Source organism: Oryctolagus cuniculus, chromosome 17, assembly GCF_964237555.1.
Source record: "Oryctolagus cuniculus chromosome 17, mOryCun1.1, whole genome shotgun sequence".
Taxonomy (NCBI): Eukaryota; Metazoa; Chordata; class Mammalia; order Lagomorpha; family Leporidae; genus Oryctolagus; species Oryctolagus cuniculus.
Genome location: NC_091448.1, coordinates 52,862,596 through 52,882,797, shown reverse-complemented (window position 1 = coordinate 52,882,797; position 20,202 = coordinate 52,862,596). Strand labels below are relative to the sequence as shown.

Here is a 20,202-nt window from a genome sequence, read left to right as displayed (position 1 = left end):
TGCTCCCCGGGCTGGCCGTCCCCGCACCTGAACCCAGTCCCGGCCCGGCCCGGCGGGGCCTCAGACAAGCCCCCGGGCCGGGCAGTCTCCCCAGGGACAGGCCCTACGGCGCCGCCCGCCAGGCTCGGCCTCCTCGGCAGGGGCCCCGCACCGCGGGCTCACCTCCAATGTGTCAAAAGCGCATGTTCGCCGCCGGCTGACCGACGCCTCAGCTCCGCTGGCCTGGCCAGGCCCGCCCAGCCGCTCAGCTCCGCTTCCCTCCGCAGCCCTGAGCTCCACTCCGCGCACCTCGGCACCCGGCTCCTCCCCGACACGTCAGGAGCTGCCTGGGTGTCCGAGGCCATTCTGTGACGCGCCGGGGGCGGAGTTCGGCGCATGCGCGCGAGTGCGCGGGCGCGCGGGGCGGGGCCGTGGGGAGGCCGGGGGTGCAGGGGGCCGGCACGAGCCCGACGCGCTGACGTCAGCGGGCGGCGTCCTTCTGCGCAGGCGCCTCCAGGCACCCACGACCTGCTAGTTTAGGCCGCTGCGGTTGCACGAAAAAGCGGTTCCTTGGCGGGGGGCGGGCAGAGGGGCATTTGGAATCATAGTTCAAAAAGATGGACATTTTAGGGAGTGGAAACTTAGGAGAGCCATTTTAGAAACAACCTTGCTGTGTGATGTGCAATGTAATTCTAATTTCAGGGCTCCTAGGATTGGATTGTGGGACTTTAGAGGTACAATCATAACGTGTGAGACAGGCTTGAGAGAGAGCAGGATGAGCCTCGGAGGCCCAGTTCTGCCTTTCGTGGAGATGGACCGTACCCAAGCTCAAAGGGATTAATGGGGTTTGTGGCAAGGCGAGCACCTTGAGCCAGACCGAAGGATATGGGGTTGGAAAAAAAAATGATGAGTAATGTGCCTTAGTTGTGCAATTTCTATCTGCTGGCAACTGTGCCAAACACTTGACTGGCGTTTTTTCAGCTTCCAACTGACCGCATTAGATAGCTGTTACTCCCATTTTACAAATGAGGAAACAGCACCGTGAAGTCGCCCACGGTCACTAAACTCTGAAGAAGAGGACTCAGGATGCAAACCCACCCAGTATGGATTGTCTTAACCCCGGCAACCACGCTTAACTACTTCTAGCCTTCTGCTCAGGAGGTTGGAACAGTAATAAGTTACAGGGCTAAAGCTAAGTGCTTGCTTTCACAGCATGACCTTTCTTAGTCCTCCAACGGGCCTGTGAGGTCAGAGCTGGTACCTGCTTCCTACATGCTGTAAACTAAGACCCAGGAAGCTGGGGGTTACACTCAAGCAGGTCTTCCTCCCAGGCCAGTGGCCTGGGACATCCTGGAATTTCATCCAGGCTCTTGGGCTGTGCCTCTGCTCAGGCTGATGAGCTCACAGGCAGGGAGGTCAGTCATGGAGGCTTTCCTGTGGCCCTGGTGCCAAGACGGAAAAGTCCCACCCCAAGAGGAAAAAATAAAGGCTGCAGCTCTCTGCCTCCTGGCTGAGGTGCTAGGAAAGGCGTTGAGTCATCTAATGGCAGGCTAGGCCTATCAGTAAGTGTAGACGTCATCTTCCAGCCAGCCTGCTCCTCCTCCCATGCAGCCTGCACCTAGAGCCGGTGTTTATCAGAACCGGTGTGTTGGCCTCATCTTAAGGGGTGGGCTTTGCTTGCTAGGATTCTCAGAGGCATCACAGGCCCTATACTGATGTCCTTCTTTCTTCTTGGTTAAACTTTCTCCCTGGGAGCTGGGCCCTGAGGGGCAGAGTGAGCAACGATAACTTTTGCCCAACACCCTGCTTCTGATACGCCACACCTGAGAACTGTGAAGTGGACAGGAAGGTGGAAGACAACCAGAAGAGGGGACACGAGCCCTAAGTTAGCCCTGCTCACCAGCAAGACAAGCCCTATTAGGAAGGGGTTTGCTGAGGCATGGTCCTGATACAAGGTTTTTGTTGGAATGAGCCAAAGTGTGTGTATGTGTGTGTGTGTGTGTGTGTGTGTGTGTGTGTGTAGGGGGTGTCAATGTGGGGCTGGCATTGTGGTGCAGCGAATTAAGCAGCTGCTTGCAATGCTGGCATCCCCTATCAAAGTACCAGTTCAAGTCCTGGCTACTCTACTTCCTGTCCAGCTCTGAGCTAATGCACCTGGGAAAGCCATGGAAAATAATGGCTCAAGTACTTGGGTGCTTGTCACAGGAGATCCACATGGAGTGCCAGGCTCCTGGCTTTGGTCTGGCCCAGCCCTGGCCAAGGTAGCTATCTGTGGTGGACCAGCAGATAGAAGATACCTGTGTCTACCTGGCTGTCTTTCAAATAAATAAAACTTTTTTAAAAGATGGGTAGGGTCAGTGTTACAGTTCCTGAAAGCGTGCTTGAACATCCTAACATCTTCCCTGCCAAAAACTCTGAGATGCAGGAAAAGGGAACAGGTCCCATCTTGGAAAGGGCTGAGGTTGACCAGCTGCCGTGAGCATGCTGGAACTGGGCCACAACACACACTCACAAAAAGGATGCAGTGCACACAGGCCCACTGTGGAAATTCTGTGCAGTGGGGCCTAGTTAACTCTACTGAATTAGATGAACAAGACATCTCAAAATCAAAGACTTGGGGAGTTGGTGTTGTGGCACAGGGGGTAAAGCCACTGCCTGAGACACCAGCATCTCACGTGGGCACCGATTCATGTCCTGGCTGCACTACTTATTTATATTTTATTTATTTATTTATTTATTTGAGAGGTAGTTACAGACACAGAGAGGCAGAGAGAGAGAAGTCTTCCATCTGCTGGTTCACTCCCCAAATGGCCACAATAGCCAGAGTTGAGCCAATCTGAAGCCAGGAGCTTCATCCAGGTCTCCCACGTGGGTACAGGGACCCAAGCACTTGAGCCATCTTCTGCTGGTTTCCCAGGCCACAGCAGAGAGCTGAATCAGAAGAGGAGCAGCCGGGACTCAAACCAGCACCCTTATGGGATGCTGGCACCGCAGGCAGAGGCCTAGCCCACCAAACCACAGCTCTGACCCTTGCACTGCTTTTGATCCAGCTCCCTGCTAATGTATCTGGGAAAAGTGGCAGAAGATGGTCCAAGTGCTTGGGCCCCCTACCACCCGAGTGGGAGATCCAGAAGAAGCTCCTGGTTCCTGACTTTAGCCTATCCTAGCCCTGGTAGCCATCTGGGAGTGAACCAGCAGATGGAAGACCTCTGTCTCTCCCTCTCTCTCTAACTCTTTCAAATAAATAAAATTTTTAATGAATAAAATAAAATCCCACTATGTACAGAGCATCCCTGGCTCCAAAACTTGTCTTGGCCTCTTGTTAGCTAGGTGATAAAGTGCAAACCATGCATTCTGGAAATCAAGGCCCTTCCAAAGCAACTCCAACTAACTTCTACACGCTGCATCCTGCAGCTCACCAATCCAGAACTCTGCACTCTGTCCCCCAGGTGGACAGTTCCCTTGCTCTCTCTGGGCCTGACAGCTGCTCCCTGGGCTTTGCCAGCCCGGCTCCTCCCCTCTGCCTGTTCAAGTCTCACTCAATGCTTCCTCCTCACAGATTTACTGAACAAGGCCTTTTAGTCACATAGTTGTGCCATCTCCCCCCAGGAACAAAAACCCATTGAGCCCAGGGAAATGCTGATTGTCCTAATATCTTCCCCGCCCCACTCCCCAAACAGGCATGACACTTAGCACTCAATAGACTTCAATGAAACTGAAAGGATGAATCATTGGCTTGGTGACTATAACCCCAAATGTAAGACTTACAGAACTTTCTGGAAAATGCCCTAAATCTGGAATAGAAAAAACTCCATAGATAGAGGAAATTTTCACTGTGATGAAAGACCAATTTTAGGGGATGCCAGGTTACAAAGGGACTGGAATTTACATTATAGGCAATTATGCTTTTTCTTTAGCCTTTTGTAATTTAAACAATAGTTGTAGAGGCTGGTGTTGTGGTGCAACACATTAAGCCACCACTTAAAATACCAGCATTCCGTATCACCATCCCGGTTCAAGTCCTGGCTACTCCATTTCCAGGCCACCTTCCTGCTAATGTGCCTGGGAAAGCAATGGATGTACCTGGACACCTGCCATCCATGTGGGAGGCCAGATGAAGATCTTGGCTCCTGCCTTCAGCTGGCCCAGACCTGGCTGTGTGGCCATTTGGAGAGTGAATCAGTGGATGGATGATTCTCTCTCCCTCTCTCCCTCTGTTTCTCCCTTTCTCTTTGATGCTCTGCCTTTAAAATCAGTAAACATATGTTTAAAAAAATAATAGTAATGGGGTGGGCATGTGACGTGGCAGTGAAGACACTGGTCAAAGCACCTATGTGGCCTTAGAGTACCTGGGTGTGATACCCAGCTCTGGCTCCTGGCTCCAGCTTCCTGCTTATTGAAAATAACAGTGATGACTCGAGTAGTTGGGTTCCTGGCCCCACATGGGAGATCTGGATTGAATTTCCAGCTTCCACCTCAGCCCTAGCCTTGGCCCAGCCTCAGCCATGGCAGGCATTTGGGGAATGAACCAGTGGATGGGAGTTGGCTCTCTTTCTCTCTGCCTCACAAATAAACAAACACCTTAAAAATAGTAATAGTAATAACAGTCATTAATATTTACAGCCTTGAGGGGAGACGTGTTCTCATGGAGAAAGGAAAGCCTTTTACACATCAGGTCTGAGTTTCGCGCCTGCTGGGGGCGAAGCTTCATTCTGAGCCTTGGGAATTCAGCCACAGCTTTTAAAAATACCCTCTGCAGAGCTTGTATGCTAATAGCAACAACGGACAGAAAGCAAATAGACACATTTATTTGTCAGGTCAAGACAAGTACTATTTTAAAAAAAAGCAATAACCCGGTCAGAAGGTAAGGAGTGGGAGTGACGAGGGAGCACGCTGAGAGACAATGGACTCAGTGCTCAGTTATCCAGGCCCTTGACATATAGGGCTGCTGAGGGCGTGGCTGTGAGGCCTCACAGTTAAGAGGCCCATGTCAGAGTACCTGGATTCCATTCCTGGCTCAGCTCCCGGCTCCAGCCTCCTGCCGATGCAGACCCTAGGTGGCAGTGGTGATGGGCACTTGGGAGGCCTAGATCGAGTTCCTGGCTCCTGACTCTGGCCCCACTCCCTTACCCACTCCCTCATTGCAGGCATTTGAGGAATGAAACAGTGGATGCAATCCTACCTGCCCCCATCTCTGCCTCTCAAGGATAAATAAATAAAGGGCTGCTAGATAAAATACAACCAATCCATGAAATTACATAAGAATATATATATAAAAATATATATATATATATATATACACATACACACACACACACAGAGAGATGACTGAAGTAGAAAACTGTGTCTTACTGGCATACAGTGGTCACTCAATAAATATTGGTTTGATGGATTACTTGCTGAGTGGTCTACAGAATAGTAGAGCCTGGTAAACTTACCAGCTGATAAATGTAACCTTCCAAGATTGTGAATGGCAACAAGGGCGTGTTTCATTTGAAAATGCCCACTTCCGAGCCAGCACTTGGATGCAGAAGGTTGAATTGCCAATTGTGATGCCAGCACCTCATATCAGAGTGCCAGATAGAGTTCTGGCTGCTCCAGTTTCAATCCAGCTCCCTGTGGATGCACCTGGGAAGGCAGAGGATGATGGCCCAAGTACTTGAGACCTTGCTACCCACCTGGAAGACCAGGCGGAACTCCTGGCTCCTGGCTTCAGCCTGACCTCCTGTTTCAGCTAGCTGGAGAGTGATGAAAGAGTTTCCACTCTATCTCTTTCTCTATCTCTGTCTCTGTCTCTATCTCTATGTCATTGTCTATCTGTATTTGTCCCTCTATCCCTATCTCTATCTCTTGCTCTGCCTTTCAAATAAATAAATACGTAACTCCTTTTTAAAAAAAAAAATGCCCACTTCCCTGAACCTTGCCCCAGATAACCATGAACAGCACAGCTTGCAACTTTCCTGTACCACCTTGATGGAAAAGAAAGCTCTATTTGTTTTCATTATTATGTCTTCAGTAACATTTTTAAAAATTCATTTGAAAGGCAGAGAGACAGAGAAAGAACTGTTTACTGTCCAAATCCCCACAACAGCCAGGACTGGGCCAGGCCGAAGCCAGGAGCCAGGAACTCAATCCAGGTCTCCCACAGAGGTAGCAGGGACCCAGCTAATTGAACCGCCCAAACAGAGTACGTGTTTTTGGGAAGTCGGAATCAGAAGTGGAATCAGGGCTTGAACTCAGGCACTTCAACATAGAGGCAGGCGTCCCAAGTGACATCTCATCTGATGTAACGAGCACCCATCCGTCAGCAGCTTCTGGAACGAACAGCACTCACCACTGCCCAGAGCAGCTCAAACTCCCACACTCCCACCCTTCCACCAGCATCTGTCCCCGACTTTCACACTGCAGAAAGCCAGGATCCGGTGCAGACGAATTTCCCGGTGGGGTTTTGGGTTCCAAGGCTCCTTCTGCTGCCTCCCCTTGTCATGTGTCTGTCTGAGAACGCACCTGCTGCTGGCCCTTGAGCCCTTTCTCAGGAGACAGCTTCACCCTCTGGAGGAACCTGCTGGACAGCGCCTCTCAGAGGGAAAAATAAGGACAATGCAGACTGGGGCTGCAAAATGCCTTCCCCTCCCGGTCCTGCCCTAGTTCCTGGGACCTGGAAGGAGAGAGACCTCTTCCTCATCCAGGGCATAGAAGAGAGCTGGCGAGTTCCTGCCCAGCCTTTCATCCCCTGGTGTGCCCCAGTGAACCTCCCAGAGCTTGTTCTGCCTTCTTCCCCAGCAACCTACCTGAATGGCAGACTTCCTGCTGATCTGGAACCTCAGCTTCCACTCGCCCAAGCTTTGGTCTTCACCGACAGCCTCAGCTCCCACTCCAGCCCCTTGACATCACTGCCTACAGCCCAGAGTGGCAGCTGCCTCCCCAAAAGAGGATGGCATGACACTGTTCATTGCTAATGTGGGTAACACCTGGCAACCCCAGGAGCTGTTGACATCACACCTACATAAACAGTGTGACTATCCCTGGAGAGAAAAAAAAAAGAGAGAGATCTGCTCACACACTCCTACACAGGGAGGCGGCACCGAGCTTACCTACTCCCGATCCAGGCTAACGAAATGACAGGGCTGGAGAGAGACGGAGTGTTTCCTCCCACCCTGAGATGGTTGCATCAGGCAACTGCAGCTGCAAATCCCCATTACCAGGTAAACAAGGAGCAAAATCACCAGTACCAAAAGATTTTGTATTCAACTTCTCAACAAATGTTTATCTGGTGCCTGGCACAGTTCTAGGTTCTGGGCTAGAGCCACTAAAAGAAGCTAAGCCCTGGGCCTGGCGCTGTGGCACAGTAGGTAAAGCCACCACCTGCAGTGCCATCATCCCATATGGGTGCTGGTGGAGACCTGGCTGCTCCTCTTCCCATTCAGCTCCCTGCTGATGCACCTAGGAAAGTAGTGGAAGATGGCCCAAGTGTGTGGGTCCCTGCACCCACATGGGAGACCTGGATGAAGCTCCTGGCTTCAGACAGGCTCAGCTCTGGCCATTGCAGTCATTTGGAAAATGAACCAGTGGATGGAAGATGTCGCTCCCCCTCTTCGTGGAGGAACGACACAGGACCCTGCGCTGTTCTTTCGTCTGCTCGGCCCTCCCCGGGTTTGCTGCTGGTTCTTCCCGGGTTGGCTACTATCCCTTCCACCTCCGTGGAAGGGCAGTTCCCCCTGGCCACATTCCCCACTTCCGCAGGGGAGCGGCACACCGCCGGCCGGCTCGTCTCGGGGGCTGCACAGGTTCCCTTAGATGTTCCCCATAGATGTTCCCGGTGCATGCCGTCTCTCTCCTCCTTTATAGTCCTCCTCCGCCAATCCTAACTCGGCTGCCCACACGCCGAGTACGCTGCTCTCCAATCAGGAGCAAGTCCTACAGTTTATTGGTTGAACTGGAGGCAGCTGTGCGGAAGCTGTTTACTTCTCTCCCAGCGCCATATTGTGGGAGAGCAGATGCATAGAATAAGTCCTAATTCGAGTAACTTAGTCTAGTCCGAGTTTGCTCCCCACAGGAAGACCTCTCTCTCTCTCTTTCTCTCTCTCTCTGTAAACTTTGCCTTTCCAATAAGTAAATAAATCTTTAAAAAAAAAAAAAAACTACAAAGAGATTTCAAAATTCCATCTAACACATTTTTTTTTAAATTTTTGACAGGCAGAGTGGACAGTGAGAGAGAGACAGAGAGAAAGGTCTTCCTTTACCGTTGGTTCACCCTCCAATGGCCGCCGTGGCTGGCGCACCGCGCTGATCCGATGGCAGGAGCCAGGTACTCCTCCTGGTCTCCCATGGGGTGCAGGTCTCCCATGGGCCATCCTCCACTGCACTCCCTGGCAACAGCAGAGAGCTGGCCTGGAAGAGGGGCAACCGGGACAGAATCTGGGGCCCCGACCGGGACTAGAACCCGGTGTGCCGGCGCCACTAGGCGGAGGATTAGCCTATTGAGCCGTGGTGCCGGCCTCCATCTAACACATTTATAAGATTTTAAAACACTGGACTCTGGGGGCCAGCACTGTGGTGCAGTGGGTTAAAGCCCTGGCCTAGAGCGCTGGCATCCCAGATGGGCACTGGTTCGAGATCCAGCTGCTCCACTTCCAATCCAGCTCTCTGCTAAGCCCGGGAAAGCAGTAGGATCCTTGGGCCCCTGTAACCACATGGGAGACCTGGAAGAAGCTCCTGGCTCCTGGTTTCAGATCAGTGCAGCTCCAGCCATTGCGGCCAACTAGGGAGTGAACCAGCAGATGGGATGGAGGAACACCCACACCCCCCACCTCTCATCCGTATGTGTAACTCTGACTTTCAAGTAAATAAATAAATCTTTAAAAAAAGAATATACGTACATCATACGTTAGAAAATGATTCTGGAAATATAGTCACCAAAATGATGTTAAACAGTGCTCATCCTTGGGAAATCACAGACTCATTCCTTCTCTCTCTCTCTCTCTCTCACACACACACACTCTCGCACACACACCTGTCTTTCCTTTGTTGATTTATTATTTTATTTAGATTTATTTATTTATTTGAAAGGCAGAGTGATAGAGAGGAAGAGGGAAAGAGACAGAGAAAGAGATCTTCTATCCATTGGTTCACTCTCCAAATGGCTGCAACAGCCAAGGCTGGGACAGGTCAAAGTCAGTATTCCAGAACTCCATCAGGTCTCCCACGTGGGTAGCAGGGGCTCAGGTTGAGCCATCAGCCTCCACTGCCTTCCCAGGCATGTTAGTAGGGAGCTGGATCAGAAGTAGAGCACCCAAGACTCGAACAAGCACTCTGACAAGGGATGCCAGCATCCCAGGCAGCAGCATAGCTTACTGTGCCACAACGCCCACTCCCCCCTTTTTTTAAATATTTCTACCAAAAATATTTTTAATGTATAATTGTCTTAAGTTTTAAAAAATAAGAAGGCATCCATCAATGGAAGACTAGATAAAGAAATTATGGGATATGTACTCTATGGAATACTACACAGCGGTAAAAAAAATGAAATCCAGTTATTTGCAACAAAATGGAGGAATCTGGAAAACATCATGATGAGTGAAATAAGCCAGTCCCAAAGGGACAAATATCATATGTTCTCCCTGATCTGTGACAACTGAGCACCTAAAAGGAAACCTGTAGAAGTGAAACTGACACTGTGAGAAGCAATGACTTGATCAGTCCTTGTCCTGACTGTCGAGGAACAGCTTACTATTTTATTCTTTTTAGTATTTTCTTGTTCTACTTAATACCATTGGTTGAACTCTTTACTTAAGACAGAATTATTCTTAGGTGTTTAAATCCATTTGAAAATTGATCCCTGTTAAAAATAAGAGTGGGAATAAGAGAGGGAGGAGATGTACAGTTCCACACACGTTCCCTCCGACATACCCCTAAGGGGAAAGCTAAAAACTTGCCATGGGACTCCAAATCCCATTAAGTTGGTAGGTTCCAATGCCATCTTACTAGTTAAAGTGATCAGTTTAAGTTCATAACTGATCATAAAGATAGGATTAAGTGTCTAAGGGATCACATAAATAAGACCAAGTATCTGCTAATAATAATTGATAGAATTAAAAAGGAGAGAATGATCCAACATGGGAAACAGGCCACACAGCAGACTCACAGAATGGCAAATGCCCTATACAGCACTCTGGCCTCAGAATCAGCCCTTAAGACAGTCAGATCTGGCTAAAAAGCCCATGAGAGCACTTCAGGCATGGAAAGCCAAGACACTGTGGCAAAAATGACCTACATGAAAGATCTCTGTGAATGAGATCCTGGTGGAAAGAAGGGGCCATCAAAGAAGGAGGTACCTTTCTCTGAAGGGAGGAGAGAATTTCCACTTTGCTTATGGCTTTGTCTAAATAAGGTCAGAGTTTGAGGACTCAAGAGACTTCCATAGCCTTGGCAGCTCATGACAAGAGCCTCAGGTGATCACTGACGTCATAAATAAGAATGTCAATTGTTAAATCAACAACGGGAGTCACTGTGCACTTGATCCCCATGTAGGACCTCTGTCCTTAATGAGTTGTACTATGAGAATTAACGGCAAAATTAGTCTTCAAATAGTACTTTATACTATGTGTGTCTGTGTGGGTACAAACTGTTGAAATCTGTACTTAGTATAGAGTTGGTCTTCTGTTTGGGGGTGGGAAGGCGGGTATGGGATGAAGAACCACTATAATCCAAAAATTGTATCTATGAAATTTATATTTATTAAATAAAAGCTTTCTATTAAGAAAAAGCTTCAGTGGCAGAGGGCAGTCCCCAGGTCTGTGGCACAGGTCATGGGAAGGCAATCCTGCCATGACGCCCCAGGCAGCCCAACCTGATGGCATGTGACAACTCCTGTGAACACACGTGATAGTTCTACCCACAGATTCCCAATCTGCAATGTTTTCTTTTCAAGATTTATTTTATTTATTTGAAAGGCAGAGTTAGAGAGAGAGAGGTCTTCCATCTGGTGATCATTCTCCAAATGGCAGAAACAGCTGGGGCTAGGCCAGGCTGAAGCCAGGTCCAGGTCTCCCATGTGGGTGCAGGGGCCCAAGCACTTGGGCCATCTTCCCCTGCCTTTCCAGGTGCATCAGCAAGGAGCTGGATTGGAAATGAAGCAGCTGGGACTTGAGTTGGTGCCCTCATGGAATGCCAGTGCCACAGGCACGATTTAACCCACTGCACCACAGTGCTGGCCCCCCTGCAATTTTTTCAACTTCAGACCTCTCAAAGGCCGTTGAGCTGATGATACAACGATATCTGGGGCTGTGAATGGCAGAGCTGCCTGGGACGCCAGCAGGAGCAGATGGGGGAGTAGAAGGGCCGTTTCTCTCTGATCACCTGTTTGGTGACTGTTGTCCAAATAAGAGGAAAACCCGAGCCCAACCACCGACGCTTACAAGGTAACGTGGTAAATTGAACGACTATGGGATCTCAGACAAACTTTCACTCCAATTTTTTTACCATTTTCTGCTCAAAGTTAGGAAGCTGGGCTTAATTCAGGTAGGCCCAGGTCACAGGCCAGTTCTGACTTGGCAATGCTGAATTGCAAGAATCAAGCATCGCAGGTGTCACGTCCATCGCAGTAGAAATGGCTCTTTTACGGAAAGATCATGAGCGTCCCTCTGGAGGGGAATGAGGCCAGCAGAAGAGAAGACGTGGACTTAAGTGCTAAGGCCAGAATAATGTTGGGGGGAGGTGCGGGGTGGGGGGATCCCTCTCCAAGCTTCTGCTGTTTCAACAGCTTCTTAAGGCTCATGTGCTAGCAGGAAGGCTATGAATACCCTGATAAAAAGATATTAAGGGAAGTTGTGTGGAAGGAAGAGGCCCAGACACAGAAAGAAGGTGATCAAAGGATGGTTAGAGCCACCCTCCGCCCCCAGCCAATGGAACAGGCCCCACCCCTTCCCAGGGCTCCCCACCCTGGTGTGAGAACCCAGCCACGCCACTGCCTGGTGCTGCCCCCTCCCACCGCCTTAGGAGATCAAGCATTTATTAATCTTGGCCAACTCAGCCCCAGCACAGGCAATTTTGCTCCAGCTACTTCCTGTCTGCCGGCCTCAGTTTCTGCATCTGTGAAATGAGCTGGTTGAACCAGATGACACTGTTGATGGTGCCCATGAGTCAGGGCCCAGTCTGTCTCCTGGCCAACCACCCTCCTGTGGGGCCCAGAGCCCTGCCACTCCCTGGGCTGTGAAGGCAGGGTCAGCCCTCTCCTAGGGTCGTGAGGCTGAGCGACCAAGAATTATCCTCTCCATGCCAATGTTCCTTTCTCTGCCTGGGGGAACTGCTGGACTTGCAGAAGGAGCCACTTCAAGTGCACCTGCTGCTTTCACAAATCACCACCAACTTGGAGGCTTAAAACAGTACACATTCATCCTCTCATGCCTCTGCAAGGCAGAAGTCCAACATGAGATTGATGAAGTTAAAGTCAAGGTCTCGGCACAGCCGGGACCTTCTGAGGACTCCAGGGGAGGATCGATCAGTTCCCTGCTTCTTCCGGCTTCTAGAGGCTACAGGTGCACCTCGGCTCAGGTGCTGTGCTCCCTCCGATGGCTGCTTCCATCCCCACATTGCCTTCCCTGCTTCTGAGCTTCTGGCTTCTCTCTCAGCAGAACCTCTAGATCACACTGGACCAGATAATCCAGAAAACTCTCCCTATCTCAAAACTCCTGACTTCACCACAGGTGCAGAATCCCTTCTGCTACCTAAGGGTAACACACGCACCGGCTCTGGGGACTGGGGTGTGGACATCTTGGGGGAGGGCTCTTACTCTGCCTACCACATCAATATTCAGTTTTGCCACCTCCCCAGTAGTTTTCATTTCTGCATACCAACTTTGAATTTGCCTTTGAATGACCTCTTCCTTTTAAAGATGAACTGAGGGGCAAGTGTAGTGGCACCGTGGTTAAGCTGTCCCTTGGGGCACCGGCATCCAGCATGCCTGGCATGGAGTTCCAACTCGGCTTCCAATCCAGCTCCCTGCTAATGCGCCTGGGAAGGCAGCAGCAGATGGCTCAAGTGCTTGGGCCTCTGCCACCCATGTGAGAGGCTGGGATGGAGTTCCAGGCTCCTGGTTTGGCCTGGCCTAATCCTGGCTTTTGTGGACATTTGGGGAGTAAACCAGTGGATGGAAGACCTCTCTGTCTCTGTCCCTGTCTGTTACTCTGCCTTCAAATCAATAATAAATAAACTTAAATAAAGAAGATGAACTTAAAACCTGTATTAGCCCCCACCTTAATCATATCTATGAAATCATGGAATTGATAGCCAGTCCTGTTTTCCCTAATATTCCATACAATAAATACATTATTATTCAAATTCTAAATGCTCCTCTCTGTACCACCTCACACCCCTTGGCAGGCCACCAGCAGTGCACAGACCCTCTGTTGGAGGAACAAAAATAGAATTGATTTGTCCAAGAAAGCACACAAGCAAAGAACAAGACTCCAGCCACACCCACAGATCCCCCGGCCCGCCCGTCACAGTGCTCCTGAGTCACAGCTTGACACACGCCACCCCTTTCTACAGAGCGGCCCCAGCACGGATGACTCACACGGCCTGGCGCTCAGTTCCCCTCCTGCCACACTCAGGGCTTCCCTGGGCCCCGTGTTGTGTCTGGATGTGGGGTTTCCTACTGCTTCCATTTGCACCAATATTTGTGCATCTGACTGATCCGTGTTAAACAGTGGCCTGCTGACTTGACCTCCCCTCGCTAGACAGCGTCCAGGCCCCAGGGAAGAAAGAGCTGAAAACGGAGGTCGGTGGCCAGCGGTAACTTTGTCCTCTGCTCTCTGGCATCTGTCCCAGCCACAGCTTGAACTCTGAAACCACTTTTGGGAAGACAGAGTTCCTTTCCGCACACAGAGTGTGGGTGACATAATGACCTTCCTCTTATGTAACGACTGGCATGCAATACACATAGCTGGCGTTTATTGGGTCCTTAGTGTGGCCAAGCTCTGGGATAAGTGCTTCACAAACACCTACTCACACCCAGCCTAGAAGTGGCTATTAGTGTATGCGTGAGGAACCTGGACTCAGAGACAGTAAGCAGCTTGTCCAGGATCACACAGCTCACAGGACAAAGTAGGTACTTGTGAAAACTCAGAGAGAATGTGGACACTGCCCGCCTGACGGAGAAGGGGAACGAGGGTCAGAGCACCCTGGCCAAGCCCAGCTTGGGGACGGAGCTCAGACCCTCATCTCTCACACCAGCCTCTCACTTCTGTTTCAACTCCTGGTTCTCAGGTGAGCCTTTCAGACGTCTGCCTGTCTGGATTTTTCTTTTCCTTCCTTGATGTTTGCCCCTCGTCACGTTCACTCTGAAGGCCCAGCTGTGCAGGTACCCAGTGAGAGTCCCAGAGCGATGCTTCTCGGTCGCTTCTTCCAACCCAGGAAGAAACAAGGAAAGTGCTAGAAAGTGCCAGGAAATCTCAGAGAGAGAGAGAGAGAGAGAGAGAGAGAGAGGGAGGGAGAGGGAGAGGGAGAGGGAGAGGGAGAGGGAGAGAGAGAGAGAGAGAGAGAGGGAGAGAGTCGGCACTCATTCATGTGCAGGTAGTGACAGTTTAACTAGAAACGGATTAAAGCTTACCTTTACCCTTCCCCCACTCCCCAAAAAGAGATTGTTAAGCAGATGTGGGGGAACATTCCAGGGCGTCCTTCGACCTGGCAATGAAGTTGTCAGTTGAGACACTCACATCCTGGCTCTGCTCCTGACTCCAGCTTCCTGGTAATGTGCACCCGTGAGAGGCAGGGGTGATGGCTCAATGGTTGGACCCCCTCCCACCCATGTGGGAGATCTACACCTAGTTCCAGGCTCCAGACTTCAGCCTGGCCCAGCCCACCCCTGACTGTTGCAGGCATTTGCAACAGTGAACCAACAGATGGGAGCTCGCTCTCTCAAAAAGTCATTTTTTAGAGAAAGGGGAACTTGGGGTGGGTGTTGTGGTGCAGCAGGTTAAGTTGCCACTTGGGAGGCCTACATCTCATTATCAGAGTGCCACTTTGAGTCCTGGCTCCTCTGCTTCCGATCCAGCTCCCTGCTAACGTGCCTGGGAAGGCAGCAGAAGATGGCCCAAATACTTGTGTCCCTGCCACCCACATGGGAGACCCGTATGGAATCCTTGGCTCCTGGCTTTGGCCTGGCCTAGCTCTGGCTGTAGCAAATATTTGGGGAGTGAAATGAATCAGCAAATAGAGGATCTCTCTCTCTCTTTCTCTCTCACCCACTTTTCCTCCCTCCCTCCCTCTCTGTCATATAAACCCACAAGGACACAGTACAGCAGGAAGGACGAAAGATGTCAATGAAATCTTGGAAGCTGGTTGATGAGCAGGAGCTGATGTCATAGAGCAGAGAAGACTGGAAACTCAGTACCCACTGGGAACAAGCAGCCCTACACCTCTGAACTCCAAAAATACCCAAGAAATGGAGGTGCCGCTGCTTCAGAAAGCAGGTGCAACAGGGCTAGACCCTCTAGAGGGAGTGTGGAGAGCTCTGTGTGCCTGCATGGGCGTTCAGACCCAGGTCTGCAGCCCAGCCCAGGCATCTGCCTCTCTGCCACCCCGGTAGGAGGAGGAGGTCGGGGATGTTTTATGGAGAAACTAAACCAGAGAAGTTCCAGACGGGGGTAGGCAGAGGTAGGAAGGACACAACCGAGGACAGGGTTCAGTGGCTGTGCTATGAAGGGAAAGAGGATGGAAGAGAGGGACAGTCTTCAAAGGTACCTAAGCAATGCCGAGACCCCGGCTCCCTTCACCTGATGGCTGCCCAGCACCAGCAGCCTCGCTTGTCTCCTTCATGCTGGAGATTAGGGAGTCTCTCCCAGGTGGTGCCCCCATTTCATCACCCTACACAGAGTCCCGACTACCAACAAGCCCCTCCACACACACATGCCACCTCTCATCAGCCTCGAGCTCCTTGGTCATAAGAGTGCACATTCCACAAGGAATCACCAAACACTGGAAAAGCCTCCAACGTCAAAAATACCGGACAAAAAAGACAGAAGAATCTGAGAGCAATGCTACAACACGGTGAGGCAGGGGTGGGAGGGAATGGTTGGGACGGCGCTGGGGCCAACAGGTTAAGCTACTGCCTGCAACACAAGTTCAAGTCCCTGCTGCTCCACTTCTGATCCCGCTCCCTGCTAATGTACCTGGGAAAGCAGCAGAGGATGGCCAAAGTGCCACCTGCCACCCACTGTGGGAGACCCAGAAGAAGCTCCTGGCTCCTGGCTTCCACCTGGCACAGCCCTGGCCACTGTAACCATTTGGGGAATGAACCAGCAGATGGAAGAACTTTCTCTCACTGCCTCTGTCTCTCTGTAACTCTGCCTTTCAAATAAATTAAATAAATTAAATTAAAGACACAGTGCAAAACTAAGATACAAAGCAAAATTAAGAGGGGTGGGGGGAGCTTAATAAATATTTTCAGGGGCTGTCATCATGACGTCATGACCTGACCTAGCAGGTCAGGTCACCACCTAAGACAATGGCATTCCATACTGGAGCACCAGTTCCAGCCCTGGCTGCACTGCCTCCCATCCAGCTTCCTGCTAACACACCTGGAACGGCAGCAGTACTGGTGCCCCTGCCACACACATGGGAAACCAGGATGGAGTTCCTGGCTCCTGGCCTCAGCCTGTCACGCCCATGGCTGTTGCAGGCATCTGGGGAGTGAACTAGCAGATGAAAGAGCATTCTCTTTCTCTCACTGTCTCTGCCATTCTGCCTTTCAAATAAATACATGAATCTTTTTAAAATGTTTCAGAGAAGCAAACAAAGATATTATATCATGAAACACAAATATGGAACTATGAGAAAAGAAATGAGGACAAAAGCTGGTTTTTAAATGTGAGAGTTCAAATAAAAATGACTACAAAATTGAGAAAAATCTCCCCCAAAAATAGAACAAAAGACAGATCTCCCAAACAGGAGATTAAAAGCAAGAAAATGAGAGGAGAAACCTAAAAAAGTCCAACATCCAAATAATAGGATTTCCAGAAAGAAATACAGAAAATGAGGAAGTGATTAAGATAATGATAATTCAAAAACCTTTCCCAGAATTGCTTATGGCAATCAATACCCACTTAGAAATGGTCCCTGGGTACGCGACACCATGAAACTCGTGCAGGAATCTCAGACCTGCAGGCGTGTGGTGACACTCCTTCCCACTTCTGCAGACACAAACCCAGGTCACAGGCGTGGGCTTCTTTTGGTTAAGCCTCAGGTTATGACCCCCATGTCCCGCATTAGAGTGCCTGCGTTTCATGCCTGGCTCTGGCTCTGGCTCCCAATTCCAGCTGTCTGCTAAAGTAGACCCTGGGAGGGAGGCAGCAGGTGATGGCTCAAGTACTTGGGTCCCTGCCACCCATGTGGGAGACCTGGATGGAGCGCCCAGCTTCCAGTTTTCTCCAATGCAGGCATTTTAGGGAGCGAACCAGCAGATGGGAAATCAATCTCTCTCTCTCTCTCTCTCTCTCATACACAGAGAGAGAGAGAGAGAGGGAGTAAGTAATCAGTTTTAAAGTAGGACCTGAAAGAGAGAGGATTCGTGCAAGAGAGTGAGAACTGATTCCTAAGATGATGTTTAGGGTGTCCCAGGACAATAGTATGCAGTAGGACTGGGGGCAGCTAGTCCAGACTGGCGTGATGGGACGAGGCTCCCACGGAGATGTCTCCAAGAGAAAAAAGACAGAAGCTGAGAGATTATCTGATGTGTCAGATCAAATTGACAGGAATTTAATAGCTCTTTTGGAGAGGAGTCAGTGACATGTGTCATAAAAACTAAGGCAACTATCAGCTCCAGGGAAACAAATAGACAAAAGAAAGGGAACGTCATCATCATAATTTATATAGCACCGAGAAAACTTAATACAGTCACAGCGTAACAAACACATATAACATAAGCACAAATACTGACTTAACCAAATTGGTGTTATGCCATATCAGGAGGATGGGGGGACAGTAATGTGGGCAGGGTGAGAGTTTTATACCCTTGCCTTTTACAATAAGAAACCAATAGATCATGATTAACACAGAAAAATAAAGAAATAGCCACATAGGCACTCTATTTGGAAAGAAAAGCAACTAAAAATTTCAAAATATTTGCCTCTGGTAGGGAGAGCCTGGAAGTGGAGGGGTGGGACGTGGAGATGCTGTTTTTCATTGCAAGCTCTGTGTTGCTTTCACAGAGGTAGACGTTGGATTTAAAATAAATGAACCGATAGGGCTTTTCTTAAGGGAGTCTGAACAAATGAGTCAAAAGCGTATCAATGGGGCCAGCGCTGTGGCATAACAGATAAAGCCGCTGCCTGCAGTGCCAGCATCCCATATGGGTGCCAGTTCAAAACCCAGCTGCTCCACTTCGATCCAGCTCTCTGCTATGGTCTGGGAAAGCAGTAGAAGATGGCCCAAGTCCTTGGGTCCCAGTACCCACATGGAGATCTGGAAGAAGCTCCTGGCTCCTGGCTTTGGATTGGCTCAGCTCTGGCCATTGTGGCCATTTGGGGAGCAAACCAGTGGATGGAAGAACTCTCTCTCTCTCTGCCTCTGCCTCTCTGTAACTCTGCCTTTCAAATAAATAAATAAATTTTTTTTTTTTTTTTTTTTGACAGGCAGAGTGGACAGAGAGAGAGACAGAGAGAGAAAGGTCTTCCTTTTTGCCGTTGGTTCACCCTCCAATGGCCGCCGCTGCAGCCGGCGCACCGCGCTGATCCTGGCAGGAGCCAGGAGCCAGGTGCTTTTCCTGGTCTCCCATGGGGTGCAGGGCCCAAGCACCTGGGCCATCCTCCACTGCACTCCCTGGCCATAGCAGAGAGCTGGCCTGGAAGAGGGGCAACCGGGACAGAATCCGGCGCCCCAACCGGGACTCGAACCCGGTGTGCCGGCGCCGCAAGGTGGAGGATTAGCCTATTGAGCCACGGCGCCGGCTCAAATAAATCTTTAAAAAATAATTCCTCATGTAAGGCTAAAAGTCTGTATCCCAAAGTCTTCATTTTTGGGGTACAGATATTCCCCAGTTCTCTGTACTGTATTGTTCCCATTTTTATCAACTATCAGGGAAAAAATATATCTATATATATACTTCCATTTAGAAAATGAAATAAAAGTTACTGTGAGCCCTGAAGAATATATTCTTACAGTTTACAAAACCCCCTCACATTTTCCTGCTTCAGCACCACAAAAACCCAGTGAAACCAGGTGTGTTCCACTTTGCTGATGACAGCCCAGGTTCAGAAGGAAGTATCTGGTCCACAAGCCACCAAGCCAGCCAGCCACGGAGCCAAGGCTCAGTCGCAAGCCCCTCTGTGAGCCAGCACTGTGAGATCACCGTGCAGCACACCAACAGTGGCCCTGCCAGCTCCCCATCACCCATCCCAGCCCAAGGAGCTCCCTCCACAACGCCACAAAAAACAAGTCAAGGTGATCAGAAGCCTAGGAGGATCAGAAAGACACCAAAGCAAACCCCTGTTGTCCACAGGGACACAAACAACTTCACAGACTGACCTTGGCCTCCAACAACCCCCCCAACCACCCACATCCCGAAGGCAGAGGGGGTCCTCAGACACCAGGTCCCCTCCTCCGATGTCTCCCGAGCCAGTGTTCTCCTGACCCAGACCTTGTCCAATCAGCCCCCACCTCCCACTCCCCACCATCCCAAGCTACCTTGTCCTGGGTCCCGGAGCCTTGGCCGCTCACATCCGCAGCAGCCGCAAGGCTTGCGCTGCACCGGCTGAAACAAAGGAGAAGTCAACAGGAAGAGTGAGAATCACCGACCCACAACAGAGACGCAGGACAGGAAGTGGGCGAGAGCCAGGAAGGCTGGGGCCTGCTGTCTCCAAGTGAGGCAACCCCGCCAGGCCCATTGCTCAGTGGGGGGTTGAGCAAGACTGTGGTGCTGCAAGAAATACGGGTCCTGGTTCCTGAGCCAGGCCTTCCACGGCAGGCAGGGGAGCCCCTGGTCTCCCAAGCAAATGCCCGGGCTCTCCCCCACTTTCTGTAAGAGAAGGCGATGAGGGCAGGGCAATGGTGTTTCTATCTCTGTGGTGGCCCCGGCACAGAACCAGTGCAGCCCCGAGCATCAGAGAAACGGCCTGTAAGTCAGACAGAGCCCCGACCTACCTCGTAGCTGAGAGAACAGAAGCGAGTGGCTTTGCCTCTCTGCATCTCATTTTCCCCATCTATAAAACGGAGATAATTCCAGGACTG

At 50.5% G+C, this 20,202-nt stretch overlaps 1 protein-coding gene and 1 long non-coding RNA gene across 11 annotated transcripts in view; one reads left to right on the top strand and one right to left on the bottom strand.

Moving 5' to 3' along the window:
- NDEL1 (nudE neurodevelopment protein 1 like 1) overlaps positions 1-19,857 on the bottom strand; it is a 56,053-nt gene extending 36,196 nt beyond the window's left edge. For 3 of the 10 annotated variants that reach the window (XM_070059902.1, XM_070059899.1, XM_070059896.1), the window contains exons 1-2: positions 19,660-19,743; positions 6,771-7,004 (exon numbers count right to left, since the gene is read on the bottom strand). The gene's annotated coding sequence lies outside the window, so the exon portion shown is untranslated. 10 annotated transcript variants of the gene reach the window in all.
- LOC127484434 (uncharacterized) lies at positions 14,135-15,363 on the top strand. Its single transcript, XR_007911400.2, has 2 exons — positions 14,135-14,244; positions 15,267-15,363. It is a non-coding gene; the product is annotated as an uncharacterized lncRNA (long non-coding RNA).
- Positions 19,858-20,202: the final 345 nt, after the last annotated feature.